The sequence below is a fragment of the Xenopus laevis genome, chromosome 2L (genome assembly GCF_017654675.1).
Source record: "Xenopus laevis strain J_2021 chromosome 2L, Xenopus_laevis_v10.1, whole genome shotgun sequence".
NCBI classification, from domain to species: domain Eukaryota; kingdom Metazoa; phylum Chordata; class Amphibia; order Anura; family Pipidae; genus Xenopus; species Xenopus laevis.
In genome coordinates, this window is record NC_054373.1 from 145,762,801 (window position 1) to 145,786,011 (window position 23,211).

The following is a 23,211-nucleotide window of genomic DNA, read 5'->3' on the forward strand; positions in this document are numbered from 1 at the left end:
TGGCTATAAAAATTAATCTTTTATGTGTTTAGAATGTTACAGGTACCACTCCCTCAAATATTTAGCAACTTTACAGAAAACTATAAATAAATTTATATGGCAGCAAAAGCCCCCGAGAATGGCCTTCTCGACTACACAATATTCTAGATCATCTGGAGGATTGGGGATACCCAAGATTAAAGCCTATTACATTGTGACCATATTGGAATCAGTTGTCTGATTACATGCGGAGAAGGGCTGTAGAGCATGGGTGGATATGGAGACTCATATGATAGGGGACAATTCTATAATTCATTTTTTTTGAATGCCTAAAAAAACCAGACCACCAATGGACTGTCCATAAAAATCCGGGACTCAACACAAGAAAAGCTTAAATTTGGCACCTTTCCTTCCCCTTTGCTGCCTTTAAAAGCATTGAAATATTTCATACCGCAAATAACCCTTAACAGTTGGATTGAGGCTGGAATTTTCCAATTATGAAACCTCTACCTAGCATCAACACTAAGACAGTTCGAGGACCTGGTGAAAACTTATGGTTTACAACAGCAGCAATTGTATACCTATGGACAAATCACTCACTTTCTGCGCACCATAACTTTGGATTACAAAACCATACGCACTAAGACACTGATGGAGTACCTCTGTAGTAAATTCTGGAATTGAAAAGCGATTTTGTCGGATTGCTATAAAATGCAAATGCAAAGAGAGGAATCTCAAAAACTTCCATACATGGACAAGTGGGAACAAGAGCTACAACTACAGTTCTCTCCGGCTCAGTGGTCTGCATGCATAAATAGTCCTAAAGGTGCCACCCACTGCACTAACCATTTAGAAACCAACATAAAGGTGGTTGGAAGATGGTACCTGACACCCTCCAGGATTGCAAAATATCCCCAACTTACCCCAATGTGTGTTGGAGACAATGTGGACAACAGGGTACAATGCTCCACATGTGGTGGCAGTGCGCAAAAGTGACAACATTCTGGACAGAAACCTTCAACCTAATAAAAGAGATACTCATAAAGGGAAATACCCCAGTTGTCTCAGATAGCGTTACTCCAAATGTATCCAGTACCAATCTCAAAGGATGAAAGGCGCTTATTGTTCCAAATACTGAACGCAGCAATAACCCTCATAGCTATTACATGGAAAACACCAACTACTCCTTTGATACAGCAGCTAACAAAACGAATAGAGTCAAGGAAATGTATGGAAATTTTGTCAGAAACTGACCCGGAAAAGAGACATAAAACCATACAAGCATGGGAGCCATGGACTTCCCACCAGATTTCCATATCCACCCAGGTTGCTCAGCCCAATCCTCCACATTAAGAAGGTCACATTACATGCTTTATGATGCACGCAACTGTTCTAGGCTAGCCATTACCATTTCAAGATTTCTATGCAATATAGGAGTGAATGGTTTACTGGAGATGTAATAACTGTATATTGATGCAAGATTAGAGTCATGTCCTTGCACATTGTACCTTGCGAATACCACTATATGTCCTTATTTTTTCTTTATTTGTATTTTTCTCAATAAAAGCAGTATTATATTTCGTAAAAAGAAAAATGCTGTTTGGGCAGGCGTTACAGAGCAACTGTAAGAAAAAAAACAAAAAACCGTTGCAAACTTTTAGAAAGTGTTAAAAAAAAAAAAAAAATAAACTCTCCCAGCCTGTTAATACATAAATGCAAAGATTTCACATTTTGTAATAAAAATAAAATATATACATATATATAAAAAAAAATCACATTGTCTCTTAACAGTTTATTAGAAATAATGCAGACAATTAAAAAAAAATCCCCACCACTTCCAAAACAACTTTAGGTATCGTTTCCTGATCAAAAAAAAAAGGAATAAAACAAAACAGAATAGTGTATTGACATTTTGTTACTCTCTTTTTAATATATACTGTGACAGTGCAAATACAATTTGGTCTAAATGTACAGACTGATGAGAAATAATGTACAGCTGGCTGCACTCTTCCAAAGACAGAGATGCAAACGGGTGAAAGAAAAACAATTGTACAGGCATGTTTTAGAAGCTGTGAGAACAAAGTTCTTACTGTCATCCTTGGTGTCCAACCCAAAAACATAACCCAGACAATCCTTCTAAAAGCACACACACGTTGAATTTACTGACAAGTAGTTGCATAAGGATGTCCTGAAAATCTGAATTAGAATAAGGCTAGCAAATGTATAGAATGTGCTGCTAGAAACTAATATGGGGAACAAATGGTATGGCTATATCAAAGCATTAAAATACAAAAGCACATTTCAAAATTAAGGTAAATAAAATCAGCTTGTGTCACAGTATTGACAGAAGACGCTATTAAAGGAAAATTAAGTTCCGTGCTGCATCTAACAAACTCCCAAGAGTGACACGATTGGGTGGAACACTACATAAAATTAAACCAGTTAGGAGTAAAAGAAAAGCTGTGGATTGCAGTTTTATACTTTCTTATTTCTTTCTAATTTGCAGGTTTTCTACTATAAATTGATCAGACGATTGAGACTTGTGCAATTATACACTGATGCAAAATAGATCAATTGTATTACTTCAGAATCACCTTTCCATAATCAAACAGCACATCCGTCTCTCCTAACATGTCTTGCTACTCACCCACATTATTTTCATTCAAATGTTCAATCTTTTAACCCAGTCGCATCCAAAGCAGGACCTACATGCCAGCCACTTGTCCCCACCACTACAATGCTTAGTGACCGTTTGGCTGTGTTTATGATCCACAAAGAAGAATCTGACCTGGGTTCCATTACAATTGCTAAGATGTGTACATTAATTTGGGAAAATGTTTGTATGTGTTGTCAGAAGAGATACACATGTAAGATGTGACCTGCTGGTTCAGATAAGATGCACACCATCTCCCCCCCCCCCCAGAAAAAAAAAAAGTTTAAGTGCATTGATATTGTGACTATATGCAATACCAAGCTGTGAAGTCTTGCATAAATACAGGTAATCAACAAAATACATCTAGAAGAGGCTGAATGGTGTGAATGAGTGAATGATGCACTGTACAACTGTAATTTCTGACCCTCAATGAAAGCCATTTGGTGGTGATAAACAAACAAGGCTGACTGGAAGTACTCAGTAACTGTATTTACAACTCAGATTTCAGCGAGTGTTGCAGTGTGTTGAAATATTTTGCTTTCCACCTATTTTCCCATCCATTTCCCAAACTGCAAGAGGACTTTTCTTATTCAAGGTCAGGCATTTCTGTAAAGAAATTAAAAAAAAAAAAAAACCAAAAAAACACAGTTTAGAAAATGAACAGTCATTTCACAGTTACAATAACTATGACAAGTTACTGTACTTAATATGTAAATTTTTGCATGTCAGGAGATAATATATATATATATATATATATATATATATAGATAGATATATATATAGATAGATATATATATAGATAGATATATATATATAATATATATATATAGATAGATTATATATAGATATATATATATATATATATATATATATATATATATAGATAGATAATATATAGATATATATATATATATATATATATATATATATATATATATATATATAGATAGATAATATATATAGATAGATAATATATATATATATATATATATAGATATATATATATATATATATATAATATATATATATATATATATAGATAGATAAATATATAGATATATTATATATATTATATATCTATAGATAGATTATATATTATAGATAGATTATATATATATAGATATATATATATATATATATATATATATAGATATATATATATATATATAGATAGATTATATATATATATATATATATATATATATATATATATATATTATATATAGATAATATATATATATAGATAGATAGATAGATAGATAGAATAGATAGATAGATAGATAGATAGATAGATAGATAGATAGATGATAGATAGATAGATAGATAGATAGATAGATAGATAGATAGATAGATAGATAGATAGATAGATAGATAGATAGATAGATAGAATAGATAGATAATAGATAGATAGATAGATATATATATATATATATATATATAGATAGATAGATATATATATATATATATATATATATATATGGGAAGAACTAGAACTTACTTTCATCATCACTGTCTGGTGAGTCCTAAACAAATTAGAGAGAGAAATTAAGATGTGCAGTGTCATACTAATAGTACAATCTATATTTTAATGCCATTACTTATATTACTTACATACTTCTAAATTGTCCTTTAAAATAACACTCGTAGAAAACAAGGTTAGATGTAATCTTTAACAGCCTTTTCTTACATAGTAACACAGAAAGTTTGGTTGGAAAAAAAAAAAAAAAAAAAAAAAAAAGACACGTCCATCAAGTTCAACCTTTTTAACTTTTTTTTTAACCTGCCTATCTGCCAGTTGATCCAAAGGAAGGCAAACCCCATCTGAATCTCCAATTTGCCTCAGAGGGGGAAAATTCCTTCCTGACTGCAAAATGGCAATTGGACCAGTCCCTGGATCAACTTGTACTATGGACCTTCACCTGGTGTCACATGGAACCAGTCCATCTAAGGCCATATTTGGCTTTCTTTCTGTCTGCAAGTGAGACACTTAGCTGGCCTTGGTGCAGGCATGTGGAGTGACTAGAAGCATAATTGTCTCTGCATGATCATCTATATAATGTCTGGGCACTAACTTACATCATCTGCACCATCTACTTCTGGTAAATCACATCCTCATCTCCTCCCATATTGTTCATCATCTGTTAAAGGAGAGAGAAAAAAAAACTTAAGTACATTAAATTGCCAAGCCTTTGTTCTAAATAATACCAAAACATAACTTCATATTTAAGGGTTGTAATTAAAGTAACAACTGCATATATAATTCAAAAAAATGCAAACAAAATCGACACAGCAACATAAGTAGCTGTGACAGGAGGAGCCTTTAGTAATCTTTGCCTCTGTGTTTGGTTTATGCATTTTCTTGTACCTGCTCCGAGTCAGTAGTTGAAACTCTTAAAGAGCAACTATCTTGAAAATGAAATTTTAATATAAGCTTGCTGATACTGATGAAAGAAACATTTAAAATACAACAATTAAAAATGCTGCATTGTTTCTGAAATAAGCAAGTTTATATTCACTAATTTCTCTTCATTCTGTCTTCATGCAGGATTGGGTGTCAGATTTTGATTGACGGTTATATCCAATATATCTTTTAGGAGGGCTCATTTAGCAGAGCTCACTCAAATAACAGATTCCAGTACAAAGAAAATCTAACAAAATAACTGCCTTTTGCACAAATTTTGCATGAAGAGAGACATGAGCCCCTGTATAAGATATTTGGATCTAACTGTCAATGAATATCTGACACCCAACTCCTGCGATGGACAGAATGAAGAGAAACAGAAACTGAGAGAGAAATAGTGAAGATAAACTTGATTATTTCAGAAACAGTACTGAATTTTAATTGATTGTATTTAGAAAGTTTCTTATTTCAGTATGGAAGAAGCCAATATTACATTTTCATTTTAGCAATAGTTCCCATTTAAGATTACAGAGGCTGATAAAGCTGCTGACTGGAAAAAAGTTGCTATTTCCCTTTCAAGAATTTTTATGTCTTTAGGTGAAATACTGCTGTTACAAATGAACAGTTACCTCAGAAAAGTGGTCAAATTTGACATGTCTTCATCAGAGTCATCTTCCCAATCTTTCCAGTTATTGAAGTCCACACTAAGCCAATTAAGCTGTAAAATAAAAGTAATTAAAATATTGCAATAAAACCAGCAACAACATCTTCCATTACAATAGCAATAACAGGATTTTTTGTTACTCACCGTTAAATCTGTTTCTCTGTAGTCGATAGGGGGACACAGGGACTCTAGGGGTTTAAGCTCCACCCTCCAGGAGGCAGGACACTTAGAATAAAAAACTTAAGGGGGCGTGCCAAGGAATAGGCTTAACCCCACACACTGTAAGCATACCTCAGTTGGTACCAAAGAGACTGCAGAAAAAAATCTAAAAGAACTCAACTGGCAACAGGTAAAACCAAGGAAACTTTTCCATAAGACCAAACGGTCAACATTTCGCTAGGGTCGGGAAGCCCTGTGTCCCCCTATCGACTACAGAGAAACAGATTTAACGGTGAAGCTAACAAAAAATCCTGTTTTCTCTGTCGTCTCAGGGGGACACAGGACTCTAGGGGACTTAACAAATGCAGCCCAGACAGCAGGGAGGGAGCGAAATCAGGAATAACAGTGGAGAAGACACGTTACTGCACTCACCGAGTGCAGTATCTTGCGGCCGAAAGGCGGCTTCCGCAGAAGAAAACGTGTCAAGGCTATAGAATTTGGTGAATGTGTGAACCGAGGACCAAGTGGCTGCTCTGCAGATCTGGTCCAAAGAAGCCCGAGTTACGCCAAGCCCAGGAAGCTCCATGGATCTTGTGGAGTGAGCACGAACTGATGTTGGCGGAGATCTTCCCTTGGGCTAGATAAGCTTGACGGATGAGTTCCCGAAGCCATCTCGCAATCGTCGTCTGTCGAAGCTGCCATGCCCCGACGGGGGCCGGATGGAAGCAAAAACAAGGCTTGAGAACGTCGAAAGGGCTTAGAGCGTTCAAGATACAGCGAAGTGCTCTGACCACATCCAGACTGTGAAGACGCCGTTCTTTATCATTCTTTGGAGCCGGACAGAAGGACGGGACGACAATCTCTTGATTGATGTGAAAAGAGGAGACGACTTTGGGTAGGAAGGAAGGCACCGTGCGTAGCACTGCTTTGTCTTTGGTGGAAGACTAGCAAGGAAGGATCACACGAAAGGGCACCGAGTTTCGGAGACTCTTCTGGTAGAGGAAATGGCTACTAGGAACGCTACCTTCCAGGTGAGAAGTGTCTCTGGAATGAATGCTAAGGGCTCGAAAGGAGGATCGAGCAGAGCCTCCAACACCAGGTTGAGGTCCCATCCTGGAACTGGTGGCCGGAATGGCGGAGCAATCTGGGCACTCCTGCAGAAATGTGCGGACCGAGTCATCCATAGCAAGTCGAGTCTGGGAGCAAAACCGAAAGAGCGGAGACCTTGAACCTTCAGCGAGCTTAACTTGAGGCCTAGCTGAAGACCCCTTTGCAGGAAGGAGAGAACTCTGGGAATGTCTAATTCAAGGAAAGGGTAGTGTGCCTCATGGCACCACGTCCAGTAAGTGCGCCACACCCGATGATAAGCTTTGGAGGATGTGGCTTTGCGTGACTTCAGCATTGTGGCAATGACCTCCTCTGTTAAGCCTTTTTCTTCTCCAAATGGTTGCCTCAACAGCCAGCCCGTCAAAGCGAACAGCCCTGGGTTGTGGTGGACAATGGGACCTTGGTGGAGGAGGTCCTCCCGGGCCGGAAGTCGATAGTGGCTGTGCTATGGACATTTCCTGAAGGTCCGAAAACCAAGTTCTCCTGGGCCAATATGGGGCTATCACGATTACAGTCGAGGGTGACTGTCGATCTTCTTCAGTACCCGAGGGAGCATGGAAGTGGAGGGAAAACATAAGCCAGGTCGAACCGCCATTCTTGTGTCATGGCGTCCCACTCCCATCGCCATCGATCCCGAGAGCGAGCGAAGAAGTTGGGTACTTTGCGATTGTTTCTGGATGCCATTGAGGTCGATTTGGGGACGACCCCATAGTTTCGCGACGTTCCGCCAAAGAACGTCGGGATGTAGTTCCCATTCTCCCGGATCCAGCTGGTTTCGACTGAGGTAATCCGCTTGAGTGTTGTCCCACTCCCGGAATGTGTATGGCGGAAAGTCTGACGGAGCTGAGTTCGCCCACGTCAGGATTAGTTCCACCTCCGCTAGACACGCTTTGCTGCGGGTTCCTCCTTGTCTGTTTATGTATGCGACTGTGGTGGAGTTGTCGCTTTGCACTCGGACCGAGTTGTTCTGAAGTCGTGAGGACCAGTGACTGAGGGCTAGTCTTACCGCCCGAAGCTCTAGGATGTTTATTGGAAGCTTGGCTTCGCTGGGAGCCCAAAGACCTTGAACGGAGAGTTTGGCCCCACGTTGCTCCCCAGCCCAGAAGGCTCGCGTCCGTTGTGATGACGGTCCAATCCGGGACTGCCCAGGACTGACCCGTGGAGAGATTGTGTTGGGTTAGCCACCAAAGGAGAGAGTCTCGTGTCTTTTGCTGTAGGTGAATTCTCTGGTTAGAGGACCCCCCTTCCATCCCGATAGGATGTTGGCTTGTAGAGGCCCGAAGGTGTAACTGAGCAAATGGTACAGCCTTCGATGGACGAGACCATCAGTCCCAGTACCCTCCATTGCCAGGTGGACTGTGGGTGGCTGACTGGAACGAAGAAGAGTGATCTGATCCCTTATCTTCCTCTGCTTGTCTTGGGGTAGAGATACCCGCTGGGTTAGGGTGTTGAATTGAAGGCCCAGGAACATCATCTGGTGACTGGGTGTCAAACTGGATTTGTTCCAGTTGATGGTCCAGCCGAAGCTCTGGATCAGGGATATTGCCGTCTGAAGATGTGCTCTGCCACTGATCTGCCGTTCTGGCCTTCAGGAGCAAGTCGTCGAGGTATGGAGTCACCGAAACTCCCTGAAGTCGGAGGGTTGCTGCTGTCACCGCCATGAGTTTGGTGAAAACTCTGGGAGCAGAGGTCAATCCGAATGGAAGCGCCACAAACTGGTAGTGACGGTTCGTGAAGGCAAACCGGAGGAAGCGGTGGTGAGGAGGCCATATCGGTACATGGAGATAGGCATCTTTTATGTCCAGGGACATCAGCAGTTGACCCGGTTCCATACCTCTGATAACTGATCGTAGGGTCTCCATCTTGAACCGTACTGAACGTATGTGTTTGTTGAGAAATTTCAGGTCCAGCACTGGTCGAAATGATCCCGTCTTTCTTGGGTACTAGGAACAGGTTGGAGTAAAAACCTGAGAATGTCTCTGACGGGGGAACAGGAATGATCACTCCATCCCGTTCCATGTTGGAAATGCAGTCCAGGAAGGCTTGAGCTTTGTCGGGCTTGGATGGAACCCTGGACATGAGGAATTTTCTGGGGGGGGGGAGAAGAAAAGTCCAGATGATAACCCTCGGTAACTATTTCGGTGACCCAGGCGTCTGACGAATAGTGGTTCCATACCTCCCGGAATCGAAGCAATCTGCCCCCTATTGATTGCTGAGAACCCCGGAGGGGGTGCCCCGTCCAGCCGGAAGTGGACTTGTCGGCCGAAGGTTTGTCTGTGGAACTTGTTAGTTTTCCATGGTGTACGGCCCTTGTCGCTGTGTTTGGAGCGAAACTGGGAACGTTGAGGGGGGGCTGTTTCGTCTGGAGAATCTTTCACTGGGGCCACGAAAAAACTTTCCCCGTCTAGAAGATGATGCGTTTCTGTACTTGTTTTGGGGGAGGAAGGTGCTTTTCCCCCCCCTGTGGCCCTGTGAGATTATCTTTTTCAAGTTCTTCCCAAAAAGTCTTTGGCCCCTTGAAGGGGAGCGAGGTTACGGGATTTCTCGAACTGATATCAGCTGTCCAATTCTTAAGCCAGAGCGTCCTGCGGGCAGCCACAGAAAGTGCTGAGGTGTGTGCAGTAATCTGAATTGTATCAAGAGTTGCATCACACAAGTATGCTGCTGCCTCCGCGATGGATTGTGCAGATGACATAAGGTCCGTTCTGGGGACACCCTCTTGAATGTCTGAAATTAGAGATTCGGACCAGGCTTGTATGGCTCGGGCTACCCAGGCGGACGCCAGGGCAGGGCGAAGGGTAGAACCCGCAGATGAGTACACTGCCCTCAGGAATCCCTCTAGCCGTTTGTCAGATGGGTCCTTGAAGGCTGCGCGTCTGTAACAGGTAAGGCAGTGGACTTAGAGAGTCTAGAAACTGGAGCGTCCACTGCTGGTGGCATAGACCATTTTTCCACCGATTCTTTATTAAATGGATAGGACTTGGAAAATTTCCGAGTAGCTTGGAATTTGCGTTCAGGGGAATTCCATTCATCATGGATAATGCTGGTAAGTTGTTCATGAGATGGGAAACAAGCTGAGGATTTATGTTTCCTCTTAAACAGATTTGCAGAAGAAGTGTGCTGTTCTGCTGACTGTGAAATTTTTAGTACTTCCATCACTCCCTTAATAATATGATCCACATCGTGAGGAACCTCTCTGCCTTTGGTCTCCTCCTCGTGGTCCCCCTCCTCGTCAGAGGAAATATCAGAAAGTGGGAGTTCACCCTCTGAATGGGAGGCAGCTCCTCCAGATGAAGAGCCCTCAGAAAATAAATGGGAGTCGTCGTCCGCTGTGGGACTGGAAGGTCTTTTACGCTTCCCGCTAGGCTTGTGGGCTAGTTTGGCTATGGCCCTGCCTAGATTATCAGCAATTGAAGGTAGACTCTGCAATGATGCTAGAGACTGCGAAAGCTGGATAGCCCATGAGGGGGCTGGGGGGTCAGATGATGTACCTGCAATCCCATCTTGTGCAGAATTATCTTGTGAAGATTCGCCACATTGAGGAATCTCGGGTGTGGCAGGTTCCTGGGCAGGTGCAGAGCCCTGACCTTTGGAGCAAGATCTGCAGAGGGATTCAGCCTGACCCCCAGGTATTTTTGTTGTGGCAATTTTTGCAGGCAAAATAGGTAACCTGTGCTGTTGGTGCTCTCCCCCGGCCCTTGGGAAAGTCCCCCTGACTTACCTTCTGCCATAATGCAGTGTCAATGGTACCTGCTGAGGAATGGCTGGAGAGCGCAGGGTTAATTTTGCAGTGAAAAGTTATAAAAAACTGCTTCCTGAAAGGGAGAGCGTGCCCTAGGAGTAGTAGGCAGCACCGCGTTTTGGAGCGCTGCTGTGAGTCCCTCTCCGTCCCACTCTGGATAAGCAGAGAAGGCGCGCTGTGTAACCGCACGTAGCAGCTCCTTCTGTTCGCGCTAACACAAAATGGCGCCTGGAACGCATAGACGCGATGCGTTCCAGGACTGAAGCGCAGAAGGAGCTGCGCGCGAAAGCCGACTGAGCGGTAGAGGGAGAACGGAAGCGCCTTGGAGTGCCAAATCCCCCAAGGATAAGTGGGCCTACTCTCCCTGACTGGGGGAGGGGGGGGGGGAGAGCAACCCGGGGAGGAATACATGAACAGTGCCATGGTACTCACCCGGTGCTTCACCGTACAGTGCTGCTGTCCCTAGTGGGTGGCAGGTAGTGACTGTGTGGGTCGGATATAGCCTGAAATGGCTAGGGTAGAGACCCCGGTGAAGAATCCCGCGATGGGGGAATTCCAGGAGTAAACAGGCATTCCTGTACTTGAGATACCCCACAATGATGAGTGCTGCTGAAGAGCATGCGAAGTCCATCCTCCTTGAAAGCAGGACACTTAAAAACTGAGGTATGCTTACAGTGTGTGGGGTTAAGCCTATTCCTTGGCACGCCCCTTAAGTTTTTTTATTCTAAGTGTCCTGCCTCCTGGAGGGTGGAGCTTAAACCCCTAGAGTCCCTGTGTCCCCCTGAGACGACAGAGAAACATATATATTAAAAGGCAATCACTGAAAATACAATAACAGTACACAGCATTTTGCAGCCACACTATCAGGAAAGAAAACTACCATTTATAATCATTGAGGGCAGGTTTGCTCAATGGGATCAAATAGGCACATCCAAGCAGAACCTTATTCATACTCTGCCTCCTCTGTGCAGCAGTTGGGGAGTTTTAGAAAATACTTTTGCCCACAGAATATATAATACAGTAAAATTACAGAATAATTAAGATACATAGAGAACACAGTAACATTTTCAGACTCTGGTATTGCATACAAATTTAAAGAACCATGAAAAGGGGCAAGGTTGTAGGGCCCTCAAAATCCCCACATCTGAAATTCCAAGTTAAACAACTGCAGCCATTGTCTAATAAAAGCTTGATCCACCTTACTGCCACACTGTTTTAGATAAATTGATATTTGACAGACATAGGCCTAAAGGGATGGCAAACAATGTAACTGCAACAACTGATATATTAATTACCACTAATCTATTCACCTAGACAATAGTCAAACTGTTTTGCTGTTACAAAAAACACTTTGCAAAAACTAGCCCCATGTGGTGTCATATATGTTCTGATGTAGATGACCAAATAGAACAGACGTGACTGATGAGATAGCTGGTGGCGTTCCAAAAGGGGATTGTCACAACAGGGACTCCGTTTCAGCGCTGTGGCACAGACATTCAAAATCATGAGGTACTAAAGAGTCGCTTTGGAGACAGAATTATGCATTTTTAAGATCACCACCCTGGGGCAGACCCCCCCCCCGAAGCTGATATACAGTTTCGGCCACCCCTGCATATGCAAATATCCTTCTGCAAGAAGATGTTTATTTCATGTTTGGTTAGCTTTCTTATTGTAATTTGTTCATTTTATTTGTATCCAAGGGGTATTTAATTTTCTATTATGGTAATATGGCCTTGACATGCGCATCTCATAACACTAAAGGGCTTAATTTTCCACTTAAATGTGCGTTGGGAGACTCACCCACTTAAAAGACACTTTACTTTCTTTTCCCATCCACACAAATCATACTCGAGAATAGATATGATCCTCTTAAATAAACCCATGGCCCCTGCCATAACTTGTACCTCGATACATGTTTGCCTTTGGTCTGACCACTCTATTGTTAAGCTCTGGCTACGAAATACTGCACCTAGACCGCAACAATATACTTGGAGACTAGACGATACCTTTCTATCTCACTCCCAAACAGCAAAGAAATTCAATCTTTTTTTCAATTAAATAGAACCCCTGACATCAAGACTTCCACATTGTGGGCAAGCCCATAAGGCCTATACCTGAGGCCTACCGATACAAGCCTCAGCTAAATGTAAAAGAACTAAAAGAAAAATGTCATCCGTGATGGGTCAACTGACACTACTTGAAACCGAAAATAAAATTTGGCCCACTACCACACATAGGCAAGCAATAGAGAAAATAAGAATGGAATTAAATTTGCCAATGACTGAACAGGAAGTCAAGAAGCTACTACTGATGGTTGGCTTCACTGCCAAATATTATAGGCAATATGCTTCAACAATTGCCCCTAAGGTATCCCTATTTAATGATATGTCTGGGAAAGACTTTTGATCGTGACTCCAATCAGCTCATATAGCTGTAATACCTAAGCCTAATAGGGATAAGACAATTTTCGTCCCATATCGGTGCTTAATACTGATCTTAAATTATTAGCAAAAATTTTCATGTATCAGTGACCTGATGCATAAAGATCAAGCAGGTTTTATCCCCAACAAGCAAGTCACTGATAAAATCCACAGACACCAATCAATACATTTAAGTAAAAAGAAAGACACCCTCCATGCTTTATCGTTGGACCTGCTACATCTGAACAGCCATTAACACACTGGTAGGCTGCTTAGCATCTGAGGCATGCAAGCTATACTGTAATATGCAGTGGGACAGACCCTAACATGAAGAAACATTCTTGAAGATCTGCAAATGTCAGTGTAATATATTTTAAAGCTTCTTTTTTTCTCACCTACTACACCTGCAATATTTTATGTAGTAAAATACCTTTGCCTTTTCTTTTTGTCAGTCGTGGCCATGATTTTCCAGGCTCTCCTTTTCGTAAACAACACAAAACAGATCTGTCTGTTCTTTTATGTTTAGATGCCTAAAAAAAAAAAAAAAGAAGAAGACAATATACAAGTCAATTTGGGGTGTGGGCAAAAAACTATTTTTGGAGGTAAACCATACAAACTTTCAAGATTTTACTTACTCTTAAGGCATACTAACATCACTAGATGCTATTTAAAAAAAAAAAAAAGATGTCCACAAAAAACGCTACTGAATTAGCAGTAGTTTCCTCTTTAAGAAACTACATTGGGACCTCCCATGTAGGTTGTAGAATCTGCTCTGCATATTAGCTAAAATCCTCAGGAAAAAAGCAATAATATATTCATTTTACAGCCTACCTGCATGCTCCTCTTTGCTCAAAAAACATATTTTACTTTCAAATGCATAAAGATTCGAAATAAAGTTAGTTTTCAGCATTTTGGGCCCTGGCAAGTGTAATGGAGAATATTTATGAGGTCAGATTTTTATTTTGATATACATGTAACCTATTCTTTAAAATGCTTTGAAACGGATATTAGGGCTGGCAGTCTTTCCACATCTAAATTCTAATTAAACAAAATGTTGCAATTTTTCCCTCAACATGTATTATTTATATTTTGAATCTTGTTTAAAGACCCAAGATAACTGCAAAACAAAATTACAATAAACCAGATAGTATGAAGATAAATTATTCTAGAACTTATTAATGGAAGAAAAAAAAAAAAAAGGACAGTATGTTAACTTACATTGGGATCAATAGACTGAAAAAGTTCAACTTCATTTAAATATTTTTTACACTATCCGCTCCTCCAAGACAACTGTAAAAAAAAGAAAAATAAGTTTGAATCACCAAATACTGTATTCTATGAACAATAACTATAAACTAAAGTGTATATTCATTAGTGTCATAGAAGGGTTTATAAAAATCTGCAAGCAGATAAAATTGAAACATAAACAAATGTTAGTGTTTTAACAGCTATACATTATTTTTCATCTTACAAGGGATCTAAACCAAGAATTAACCTAATTCAGTGTATGCTTAGAGTTTTAGATATTAGCAGTTTGCCCCTATATGTAATAAAGCCACTAAGTTGGCCCAGTAGCAGTAACCAATAAGATGTTTGCTTTTAAACAGGCAACCTGTAAATTCTACCTGCTGATTGGTTGCTATGGGTTACTACCCGGGCAAACTTAGTGCCATTTATAACACAACCCCCGTAGACTGGTAAACAGGCTTTCAGCTCAACAGCTCTCTTTGAAGGTCAGAGTGGCAGTGGTGATGTGTATTCACATCTTGTATTGTCAGTTAACCGTTTGCTGACTGAGAAAGCTGAAAACCTGATATTAGCAGTCTGCCAACATATCATAAAAAAAAAAAAGCTTACAGAAGCACTCAAAGTATGTTTACAATAACTAATTTCTGAACTACTTATGTATAAAAGGCACTAACATAATGAAGTAACAGCACCGTGTTTACATTAAATTGCCATGATTTAGAACATTTGTACAAGTTTTATTATTTGAAACACAAAATTTTGTTAAAGCAGATGACCACTAAAACAGCCAGTTTGCTTACCTGAATGTTAATTTATTTTTATCGAAGTCTGTTTTTACATTTTTGCTGTCCTCCACACAAAATTCAAGAAGACGTAGTCTCTTCTGTCGTACCACTTTGCAGATGCTGGCTGCCTGCAAAGAAATTGTGCATTAATGTTTACAGTATCTAATATGCATCTACATCTTCCCTATTTGTTGCAGTTTCTTTGGATAAAGCCACATGTTAAAGGAAAACTATACCCCCAAATGAACACTTAAGCAACAGATAGTTTACATCATATTAAGTGGCATATTAAAGAATCTTACTCTGTGTGTGTGTGTACACTGTATATATATATATATATATATATATATATATATATATATATATATATATATATATATATATATATATATATATATATATATATATATATATATATATATATATATATATATATATATATATATATATATATATATATATATTTTTTTTTTTTTTTTTTTTTTTTTTTTTTTTTTTTAAGTAAATATTGCCCTTTTACATCTCTTGCCTTGAACCCCCATTTTTGTGATGGTCTGTGTTGCCTCAGAAATCACCTGACCAGAAATACTCCAGCTCTAACTGTAACATGAAGAAGTGTTGAAGCAAAGAGAACTCTGTTGCGTTAATTGGCTAATGTGACCTAACATGTATGGTTTGTTGGTTTGTTTGTGTGTGCACAGTGAATTGTACGATTGCAGGGGGCGGCCCTTTTTTTTTTTTTAAAATGGCAATTTTCTATTTATGATTACACTGGCACATACCACTAGAAAAGTATATAATTATGAAAAATGGTTTTGTTTACATGAAGCAGGGTTTTACATATGAGCTGTTTTATGCAATATCTTTTTATTGAGACTTACATTGTTAGGGGGGTATAGTTTTCCTTTAATAAAGTTACATGTATAAGTTTAACCACTTAGGGCCAATTTATCAAAATGTGAAAGAAAAAATACACCAGGCAACTGTTAAGCGCAAGTAAATTTTTCTGAGTGGTAGTTTACTATTTTTATGTACAAATCTTATGCATTAGGTCTAGAATCTACATTTGCAGTATATTAAATGTACACAGCACAATATACTTTACAGTTGTGAAGATGTGGAATTCTCTCCCTGAATCAGTCATACAGGCTGATACATTCGATAACTTTAAAGGGGACCCGTCACCCAAAAAAAGCTATTCCAAATCCTATTTTATCATGTTAATCAAGCAAAATGAACTTTAAATTTCACTATATAAATTATTAGAATCTCGTTTCCTTCAGTCTGGGAATTCATAATTATAGCAAGTCAGGCAGCAGCCATTTTGTGGACACTGTGATTAAGACAAGCCTTGCATTCATCTCAGAATCCTGTTTGTTGCACCAAGAATGGGGGACCTGATGTGCATCCCATGCCCTGATTACACAATTAAAATGGTTTAGAGAACTGGGTGAATGTGGGAGAGCAGTGACATCTAGAAAGTGCTTAATGGAAAGTGAAAGTAATTGCTTGCCCCATAAGGCATAGAGGAGGGGCAGGCAATATGTGACTGACATCTAAGTTTTAAATGAGTGTAAGGACCTCTATAGGCTCTATTAGGCTCCTATAGAGTTAATCCCCTACCTTTGCTTAAGTTCTCTTTTCCCTTGTTATTGGGCCTAGCCCTTCTAACTGTAAAGTGTAACATCCACACCTATTGGACAAAGAGTGTAATGACACTCCCCTGCCACACTGCTATATGTGCTGTGTAGGGAGTGGCCTCTTTCCTCTTTGGTTCCTGGTGTCTGTGCTGCTGGTGTTTCCCATTGAGCCTGGGATCACCAAGGCCCAGTAAAGCCATTTACCCAAAGGGACCTGTACCTTTGGTGCTGAAGTCGGGAACCAGGCAATCCCGTGAATGAGGATTAGCTATCATTAGGGCAGATCTGTAATAGTCTCTCTAGGAGAGAGAGATAGCTAGATTAAGGTAGCATGAGCAGTTCTGTGCTCCAACGAGGAGAATAGCAGGGAGTAGCCTCCCAAAGGCTTTTTAAGGTGCCTTTAGTGTAAGGAACTCAGTGATAGGGAATTCAGTTAGCAGAGCACTGCCTGACCCCTACTTGATCGATCCTGTTTCACTTTGGTCGCTGTCTTTGGGAGTGAGATATTCTTCCTACTGTTTGACTTGGGAGTGACATCTGTACATGCTGCATCATCATCAATGCTATCCTTTCTCCTCTGTGATGTGCTAAATCCTACTACAACTCCTGCGTGAGTAAACCTGTGGTCAATTGCCTTTGCATACCTTTTGGGTTCAATAAACCATTTCACTTGTTTTCACTATCTAAGAACCTCCTGGCGTCCATTAATCTATCTTTTACACTAATTAGCCTGTGGGTTGTAGTTTTACACCATCTTAAAGGGGAAGCTTCCATTTAGCGAAGGCTCCGCCCTGAGTGTAGTTCACAGTGTAACCCATGCTCATACACTAGCTGGACACCCTTAACCCTAATTGGCGGATAGGCCAGAAAAGCGTTACATTTTGGCGCCCAACGTGGGGCCCCGCCCCAATCCAGGCTATATTTTGTGTTTTTACAATTTTTGTGAAATTGGTGCACTGTACCTTTAAATTTTGCTGACAGGCTGCCGGACCCGTTAGGCAAAAGGCAGTCCTGCACGCACTTGCTATTTTTGGTGTGCGCATAGTAAGGCCGTGGGTTTCGGGCTTGGTGGTTCTCCCCGTTTCCCCTATTCGCCTGCGCCACTAAAGTCCCGCCAGGCGCGTATTTCGCTGGCGTTTTTGTTTTGCACTGGAGTCGTCGCTGGCGCCATTTTAGCCCTCGCGAGATTTTCAGGCGCCATCTTGTCCCGCGCAGATCCTGTTTGGCGCGCTTGGGCAAGGAGGCAGTCTATGACTATACGTCATCGGCCGCCATTTTGTGGGTGTTATCTGGAGGGAGGACGGTGTCCCAGCACAGTTCCTGCTTTGGCCTACTTTACAAACCTAGCGACTGCTACGGTGAGGATTGTAAGCACAGTTACTCCATTTTAGTAGCGATATTAGCTACAAACATATCGCCCTTCACTGCGGATACCCCGACGGTTTATATCAACTTTGTCAAGGTCCCCAGTGCCGCACCTCTACCGGTCCACGGCTGTGGCCGGATCCTGTGCGGAGTTCATACTAGCTCTGTCCAAATCCCTGCGGCTGCGGGTACATCATTTGCCAACCATCTTTAGCCACGTGGCGAGCGCTGATTTGAAGATGGCGGATCATGGATGGGACGGCTGGCCTGATCCGGAAGCCGGTTCTGCTTCCAATAACTTCACCCTGAAAGACCCACTACCTGAAACGAGCAATAAGAGGTATGTGTGGAACGGCACTTTTGGGGAAAATATATCCTGCCGAATGTAAGGGGATTGTGGCGTATTGTGGGCGCTGCGGCGCTGAAGGGGATAGAGCTTTCCGAAGAATTAGCTCTTCGTGCCATGTGTGTGGGTTTGGTTGCTGGATGGGGCCCCTAGCTGTTTTTGTAGAGGAGTCCCCAGGGCCAATGATCATGTCCCCAGCACCTCCCGCACCAGAAGAGATTGTCCCCAGGGTGCTGATGTCGCAGCCGTGACTGGCATGAGCCTGACCCCCTGCCTGTCCATTCACGAACGCCACGCTGTTCTAGTCCCACGGCTGTGGGTGAAGAACAAGCCTCTGTTGCTATGGGGGGCATTTCCTTAGATCCTCCCGCTAAGATGCAACACGTGCCACACGTGGTAGGGGCCGCGGCCGCACTTCCTCCACGCTTCCACGGAGCACAGCTTCCACTAAGGGAATGCTAATGTCTCCCAACCCAGTTCCTCTGCGGAAGAGCAGCTTTCTCTCTATAGCATCTCCAGAGCCAGACTGGGCCGAATGGATTTTGGACCTCTGCCAACTCCATCTTCGTCTTCTGATACCAAGTTTTTCTGTTATGAGCCACTGCCTCCTAAGAGCCCTGAAGTCGACAATTCCTTTTGGGTCTCCCCTGGGCGTGCTGATCCTAAGAAGCAGCGGCATGTCTCAAGGATCCAGAGGATCATAATATCAAGGTGTATGACCAGTGGGGCTATTACATGCCGTATGCCGCGATGGGTGTATGATGAGATGGAAAAGCACCTTGATGAATGGATTACGGGGAGCTCTCAGGAAGGAGGGAATTGGTTCTGGAGGCCTCTTCCACAGCGACGCTACACAAGAGGGAGCGTGACCTGAATTTTCAGCAAGTGGTTCACGAGTGGTGGTACCGGCATACATCCTGAAGCACTATGTCAAGAGCTGCGGGAAGTTCGAAGAGAAGCATTTTGGGCTCAGTGAGCTTATATCAATGGGGGCGCGTTGACAAGCGGCACCCAACTAACTACCTTATAATGAGGACACACGGCGATCATGCCTTGGGAGAGGGATCGAAAAGCCTTCTTAGAGGAGGTGTGACTGTAATTCTCCGGGGTGTATGACCTCTATGTTTGCACAGCTCTCTCTGGGCTCCAGTTTGTTGAGACTTCCTTGAGGGTTTGTCTTTGTTTCTTTCATCTGGATTGATGCCCGTTTATTGGGGCCTTCTTTCAAAGAAGTCGTCCAGATTGATGCCTGTTTGGGCCTTCTTCATTTGTTTGTTCACCATTTTCAGTTGCTGGACTTATGGACATTGTCCAGGACCACTTGTAAATAGTTGGGTTCATGAGAAAGGACTGCTGAGCCCCACCAAACTCTTCTACCTCTAACTACTCGCTGAGTAGCATTTATTCTTGCCTTACTACTCCCAAGTGGCTCTCAGTAACTTTGTACACTTGGGTTAGGGGGGGCGGGTGTCATATGGAATATAAGCTTTTGGTTATGGTGGGGTCATGTCTCAACTGCACTGAAAATGGTGTTCATGTGTGAAAAGAAATGTATGCTAATTTTTCTTTCAGCCAAGCCTGGGCCTGGACCTCCTGATACTCTATGGATGGTTCAAGTGTCGTAAGTTAAGTGCTGAGTGTCCTTATGTGGGTTCTCATGAATGTAATAAAGTTATGCACTGATGTTATTTGCACTGAAACTTACTCACACAGTATTGCACTTTTGCTCTTTACTGTTCTTTTCTTCACAGTACCCATTGTTACCAGGTATTCCTCAGGAGGGGATACCAGAAGAGTGATGTTCAATGGTATTGTTGGTTTGCACTTGTATATTCACTTTGTTACTATATGTGTCTATATCATTTCACCATTGTCGGGACGAAATGGATTTTTCCCCGGGGTGTATGTAGGGACTTATAGGCTCTATTAGGCTCCTATTGAGTTAATCCCCTACCTTTGCTTAAGTTCTCTTTTCCTTTTTATTGGGCTAGCCCTTCTAACTGGTAAAGTGTAACATCCACACCTATTGGACAAAGAAGTGTAATGACACTTCCCCTGCCACTGCTATATAGTGCTGTGTAGGGAGTGGCCTCTTCTCTTTGGTTCCTGGTGTCTGTGCTGGCTGGTGTTTCCCATGAGCCTGGGATCACCAAGGCCCAGTAAAGCCATTTACCCAAAGGGACCTGTACTTTGGTGCTGAAGTCGGGAACCAGGAATCCGTGAATGAAGGATTAGCTATCATTAGGGCAGATCTGTAATAGTCTCTCTAGAGAGAGAGATAGCTAGATTAAGGGTAGCATGAGCGTTCTGTGCTCAACGAGGAGAATAGCAGGGAGTAGCCTCCCAAAGGCTTTTAGGTGCCTTTAGTGTAAGGAATCAGTGATAGGGAATTCAGTTAGCAGAGCACTGCTGACCCCTACTTGATCGATCCTGTTTCACTTTGGTCGCTGGTCTTTGGGATGGATATTCTTCCTACTGTTTTGACTTGGGGAGTGACATCTGTACATGCTGCATCATCATCAATGCTATCCTTTCTCCTCTGTGATGTGCTAAATCCTACTACAACTCCTGGTGAGTAATGTTGGTCAATTGCCTTTGCATATCCTTTTGGGTTCAATAAACCATTTCACTTGTTTTCACTTCTAAGAACCTCCTGGCGTCCATTATCTATTTTTACACTAATTAGCCTGTGGGTTGTAGTTTTACACCATCTTGGGGAGCTTCCATTTAGCGAAGGTCGCCCTGAGTGTAGTTTTCACACTGTAACCCATGCTCATACACTAGCTGGACACCTTAACCCTAATTGGCGGGATAGGCAGAAAGCGTTACATGAGTTTACAAAGCTATGAATGCTTTAATAAAAAAGAATTTGGATTTTCATGGTTTAATTAGAAGGGACTTTTATTATACAGTCTGGGCAACAGGTCCACTTTAAGGCAAATTGGAGAGGCTTCAAATGGGTTTTTTTTTGGTTGCCTTCCTCTGGATCAAACTAGGCAGTTAGGCGGGTTATATAGACTTAAAAGGTTAAACTTGGAATGGTCAAGTCTTTTTTCGAACTGATAACGTTAATATGTAATAGCATTCATTGTAACAACCATTGCAATGCAACATGTGAAGGCAACATCCTTTCCAGCAACCTGAATGTTAGTGTAACTCAATGTGGTCTCAAATGATGGCGTCACTACCTATAAAGTCTAGGAACTCAAGAGTTTTTAGAGTTTTTTTAAAATGAAAATATTATACTGGCGACAGTGCAATTTTGAGTATGTGGCCAGCTGTGCAGGCACTTGCAGGTTAAGGCGAGTTTTGTTCAGATGTGTAGTACACTTGGCAGGCCAGAGGATAGTTGCTTGCAACTTGCAGATTGCTTCATGCAAAGCTATCTTACCCGAATTAATACGGCACAGGTCCAATTACATGGAACAATGCTCAGTGTTTTGTCCAACTACAAATGCTTAGAACCTGTCCGAACAGTCTACAGCAATGGCTTCCAAACAGGGAGGCTGTCTTCCAGTGTGGTATGGCTCAGCCAGAAGATTCTAACACAAATTGGATATCTCCTTCGGTGTAAGTGTGTCATATTGCTCAATCATACGTGGTGGGGTTCGCCAGGTCCACATAAAACTTCAGGGTACAAATAATGATTCCACTGGAGGCTGGTTACAATGCAGTGTTGTGTTTTATTGAAGATGCATAGCACTACATGTTTTCGTACCTCAAGGGTCCTTTCTGGTGCACCAGAGGAGGACCTTGAGGTCTGAAACATGTAGTGCTCAGACCAGAAGACTAGTTAAAGGGGAACTATTGCAAATATGAAATCTAATACCGTACAAGATTTTCAGCGATTGTTTTATCTTCTATTCATAAGTTTTCCTTCTTATTCCATGAGATGAGGCTCATATTTAACTTTCATCCTTTAATGGTACGATTTGGGGAAGATATGTTTGTTCCTGCTAGATATATGAAACCTGCTTAAAGGTCAGTTTGCAGAGATTTTTTTACTATATTATATATTCTGGAAACTATGGGCAGAACTTAATGGTTTCCTGTATCCATAGCTTGTGTAGGAAATACCAGGCCATGACCAAAAAGTGCTCTCAGAGAAACATAGAGGCCAGCAACCGCATAGTGTGCTTTTTTAGCTGTCTGAAAAGTGCCTGCAAAGCTATGCCAAGATCTGATGTTGTAAATATGAAGTGCAGGTGTGGGCTCAGAGCTATATACATATAGGAATTACAGTAAAATATATAGAAGGTAAATCTCAGCTTATAAAACTGGAAAGAATCTTGTGTCTGCTTAGATTGACTCGTATAACAGCCCTGATTAATAGGCCGAGAAGACGGGAGAAACGGAAAGATCAGGTATCATCAGCCTGTAGCTCTGTTGTTCAGACAAAGGCAAGAATAATGCAATATTTTGTTTGCATACAAGTGTTTACCTTGCAGCACTCTATAACTGTGTAGAAGCTCCAGCCTGAAGGAATAGTGTGTAGGCGCACAGGTTGCCCAGCCTCAAGGTAACTGCTAGAACATTCTGCACTAAGTCACTGATTGTGTGTTTTGCTGATGGGAAGTGCATCGGATCTTGGCTGCTGGAAAGGAAAACTAAAGGAGGCAGCATGTTGCCCGAGACATGGCGACACCCACAGCGCGCGCCACACATGCCGGTTTAACAGGCCGAACACATGAATGAAGTCAAC

The 23,211-nt window shown here is 41.7% G+C and overlaps 1 pseudogene across 1 annotated transcript; it reads right to left on the reverse strand.

Moving 5' to 3' along the window:
- Window positions 1-1,756: 1,756 nt before the first annotated feature.
- On the reverse strand, window positions 1,757-18,320 carry LOC121399735 (annotated as a pseudogene). The gene is made up of 8 exons (XR_005965258.1): window positions 18,283-18,320; window positions 15,174-15,286; window positions 14,344-14,415; window positions 13,530-13,655; window positions 5,663-5,751; window positions 4,709-4,770; window positions 4,131-4,155; window positions 1,757-3,238 (listed from the first exon to the last, which is right to left on the reverse strand). The product of XR_005965258.1 is annotated as a prostaglandin E synthase 3-like (transcript).
- Between the last annotated feature and the right edge of the window lie 4,891 nt (window positions 18,321-23,211).